A 4,550-nucleotide genomic window follows, 5' to 3' on the forward strand; every position below is an offset into this window, starting at 1 on the left:
AGATGCCTAGTGAAAACCCTTATTCACATATGGAGACTTTTTGTGACTATTGTGATGCGATTTCTCAAATCCGATGGGTATTATTTCCTTTTTATTTGATCGGTACCGCAAAGCAATGGTTGAAGAGCCTAGACAAGGCTACCCTTGGTATTGATTCATGGAAGAAGCTAGCACTTGCTTTCTACAAGAAATTCTATCCTCCGGAGAAGACCAATATGTTGAGAGCCCGAATCACCGGGTTCAAGCAAAGGGATGAAGAATCATTATATGAGGCATGGGAGAGATTTAAGGACACTTATCGTTCTTGTCCACACCATGGGCTTAGTGAGTGGTTCCTTGTGCAATAACTTTGGAATGGTCTATATGAAGATTCCCGCAATATCCTCAACATGGGATCAAATGGGATGTTTACCGAAGTTGATGACAATCAAACATGGGCAAAAATCGAAGAGATGGCGGTTCATAATTCACAATATAGTAGGCCTCGAAAGGCTACTAGAGGAGGAAAGCATGAGGTAGATTCCATCACACAATTGGGTGCTCAACTAAGTGCTCACATTGACACCTTCAATTTGAAGTTTGAGAAGGCCATGGCTAAGCTTGATGAAGCTTCCAAATCACCCAAACAACATGTTAATGTTATGGTGGCATCATCCTCATTGTGTAAACCGATTGGAAGGGAAGGAGAGCCCAATGCATGGGCTAATTTTTCTACCCAAGAAATGTAGGCTTGCATGGCTACATATAGGTAGGTCATCATTGTGTTTTCTCTTATTAAAATAATCAACACAATTTTTCCACTAAAACCCTCTAATTTTTCGGCACTTATAAAATGGAAAGTCCATTTTATATTTTGTCATTTGTCAATTTTGTCACATGTAACATGTTACATGACATGTCACAATGTAATGTATTTTTAACATATTAAAAATCAACATACTCATAAAATATTTCATTTACAAAATCAACTAGTAATTCGTAATTACTTGTACCAAAAATGTTTCCAAATTATAAACTACAACATTATGTATTTATAATAATTTATTCATTCCGTTTCAATTGTTTCTGTAAACAATAATTTCATCTAAGTAATAAAACAATTCGATTACTTAGACCATGTCTCATTTAATCATATTTACAATAAGATACGTAAATTATACTCACAAAATCATCCGTCAATTTTAAGCAATTTAATTAACTCGTATCGGTATACGATTAATTAAATAATCAATTAAGAGTATTTCCCTATAGGTATGACCTAAGGGGATCAATAGATCACCACCGTCGCACGACAAGTAATGTCAAAATTCTAGTCACCAATCATTACCGATATGTGTGGACCAGTTGATAGTAAAATATTACATCCCACATGTATTCTTAAAATGATATTTAATAATGATAATTAAATCATGTGATCGCACTATTGTTGAGGACACATTTCCCAACAATCTCCCACTTGTCCTCGACAAGTGTGCGTCACCAATTCTCTTGTCCTATTACTATCTCCCACCTAATGCAAGGTGTCTTTCAGGTCGTACTTGCAAGTGATCATATCGAGAGTGGTTTCCTCGATCTGGAGAATAACTGTTTGACCGGATTTATCTATCATAGATACCTTCCGAGCGTGGCCACGCATTTCCAGTTCATTACTCCTCGAGTGGCCCTGAGATATTGTTTTAACCCGACAAAGGGGTGGACAATTCCTATCGCACTTATTCCCTTCGACTAGCCACGGCCATCATAACCCAAAATATGCCCATTTGACCCCATTTACGAAAGTCGTAGTAACACAAATCAAAGTTAATCAAATCGTGCCATCTTAGGCGAATAGTCTTTAGTCAAAAGAATCGACTCATTAGAATACTATAGTAGCTCTCGCCACGACCAGGCTATATAAATTTGCCAGAACTCTATAAGCGGTCACTGCCCGACAAAGTGTTCCTAACAGTCTGCCTATGTGATCGACTAGTCATCTCACATGACTCTATGGCACTTGAACTTGCCATCAATCGCATCACACTCTAGTCAATTCGAGACGTCACCTCATACAAGTGACTATGGGCTAATACTATGTTAATCCGGGTTCACTTTAACGGGGTTCAACGTTGTCTCTACAACCCGTTTGGATGTAAAAAAGTATAATAAAAGAGTTTTAAAGTAAAACTCGAACGACAAATGCGATTATCACATATGAATAGTCAATGCCTGATTACTATTTCATGTTCTATAATCTAATTTGATCTTGTATGTAGTTGTTCATTTCAATTCAATTGAAATGACATGACTCATCATGTTAAGCTTATGAGAAGGCTTTGGTTAGTAGGTTTTATCAACTTCTTGTACCTTACTCAACCTTACTACATACTCGTTTTCCTTTGTAATGTATACATCTGCATTACAAAACTTTCTAAGTACGTGTCGAGATCCAATCAAGACATAGTCCCTCTTGTAACACCCTCATTTATTTAGGAGCCTTTAGCAAGACATTCCCAATAAATAGGACTGTTACCATCTCGGTTGTCCGAGGTAAATGATACAAATTAAAACAAACCAAAGAACTTTAATAACTTAAACTGGTTTTATTACAACATGATTAAACCCAACTGAAACAATAATCATTACAAACTCGCAGCGGAAATAAAATGAATAGACTTAATTAAATTGTGATTAACTAATTAAGTCAGCTAGATGCCTAGGCCACGGTCAAGTCCTCACGCAATCCCATGCTCCCAAGTCAGCTAACTCAAGTACCTGTCAAATCTGCTCCCCATTATGGTTCATCACAGGTGTTCACGAATACACAGTCAACCACGAGGTTGAGTAGGGATAAACAGAACATTAAAAACACATTCAATAAACTTAAACCGTCTAGAAGCATTAGAATCACAGACCGTTATTTAACGGTATTACCTCACGGACCGATTAACGGCAATCACGGACCAACTTAATGGCAATCACGGACCAACTTAATGGCATATACGGACCATCTTAATGGTATACTCGGACCAACTTAATGGCAATTATTCTTAATTTATTCACGGAGCCCAAAGGCCAATACTGCTTATCTCTTTCCCACATCAACAACAATAACAATACTAATCACGACAGCATACAATAATAACCATGCGAGTCCCCAATTTCTAATAACACCATTATCAATTAAACACAAGATTGAGTAAGGGATCCCTACCTTTTAGACAAATCCCAAACAGACGAGCCAAATTAATAATAATCTTCTCCAAATTTGTTGCCTACAACACAATTCATATAATTCACAACAATTACAATGGTTTCCAATTATAAACTAGTATAATTTGTCCTAACTCTACTCTAAATACGAACATTACATATCTACTTATTATTATGTTATTATAAAGTAGACTATTATATATATACCTACGTACCACTACTACTACTACATTATTATATTCCTACACTTTATCTTACTATTGTACATACATACTACCATATTAACAATGGCTACTGACTACAGCACAAACAACTGCATACAACGCAGCCCGCTTCCAATCTAGCTCCACTCACCCGACTGCGCATCAACCAACTCACCTTAACGGCGATTAGACAACCCCAAAACGACTACTATTACGCTACCCGTCATCAATGGACTAAAACTTGCGACAAGTTTTGAAAACTGACTCCCACAATGACTCATTCACTCCGACACTTAAGCTGAGGCCGGAACAATCCCGAACACGGTATCCTACCTACTACTGTTTGCCCCTTAATACAACTCTAAAACGACAGACTAACATACAACAATTGCATCCCCATCCATACTCTAGTAAGCAATCTCGACAAACCCCGTACCCAGCACTAAACACGACACTTAAAAATCAATCAAATTAAACACAACACTTAAACGCCCTTATGCTACCCATCAGATTAAGACATGATTTATACTATCGATTTTGATGTTTAAACGATTTAATAAGTTATGTAACCTACAACGTTTAATAGGTAAGCGTAGCAGCGGAGTACCTTGGTTGAGAGCGAAGAAGGAAAGACGATGTAAAAGAAGATGAAGACGGTGGATACACCAGTGGTGGTGCACAAGACAACGGCGTGCGATCTCTTTAGGTCTTGTCCTTTTGTTTTCTTTTCTTTTACGGTGAATAGGAATATGGGGAAGGGAGATGGGGTTTAAATAGTGTAGCAGGGTTTGACTATTTTTTTATTAGTATTAATATTAGTTATTATAATATTAAGTATATCTTATTTTTTTACGTAGTGTAGTAATATTATAATTTCCGTAATATCGTTATCGTCTCCTGTTTTATCACTATATCAACTAAATATTAACTTATTACTACACCATACGATTTCCACCAACTAATTCTATTAATAATGTTTATCTAAATAATTATTTGTTTTATGTTAAAAATACGGGGTATTACAGTCTTTCCCCCTTAAAATGAACTTCGTCCCGAAATTCACCCATAACTACTAACACAACATTTATAAACATCCGCACAACTGAGCCTCATTCCAACTGATGATCATTGCAATATAATTAACTTAATCATTATCAA

At 36.5% G+C, this 4,550-nt stretch overlaps 1 non-coding gene across 1 annotated transcript; it reads right to left on the minus strand.

Annotated features, from left to right (window-relative positions):
• Nucleotides 1-215: 215 nt before the first annotated feature.
• On the minus strand, nucleotides 216-322 carry LOC141588931 (small nucleolar RNA R71). Its single transcript, XR_012519897.1, has one exon. It is a non-coding gene; the product is annotated as a small nucleolar RNA R71 (small nucleolar RNA).
• Nucleotides 323-4,550: the final 4,228 nt, after the last annotated feature.

This window comes from Silene latifolia, chromosome 6 (genome assembly GCF_048544455.1).
Source record: "Silene latifolia isolate original U9 population chromosome 6, ASM4854445v1, whole genome shotgun sequence".
NCBI classification, from domain to species: Eukaryota; Viridiplantae; Streptophyta; class Magnoliopsida; order Caryophyllales; family Caryophyllaceae; genus Silene; species Silene latifolia.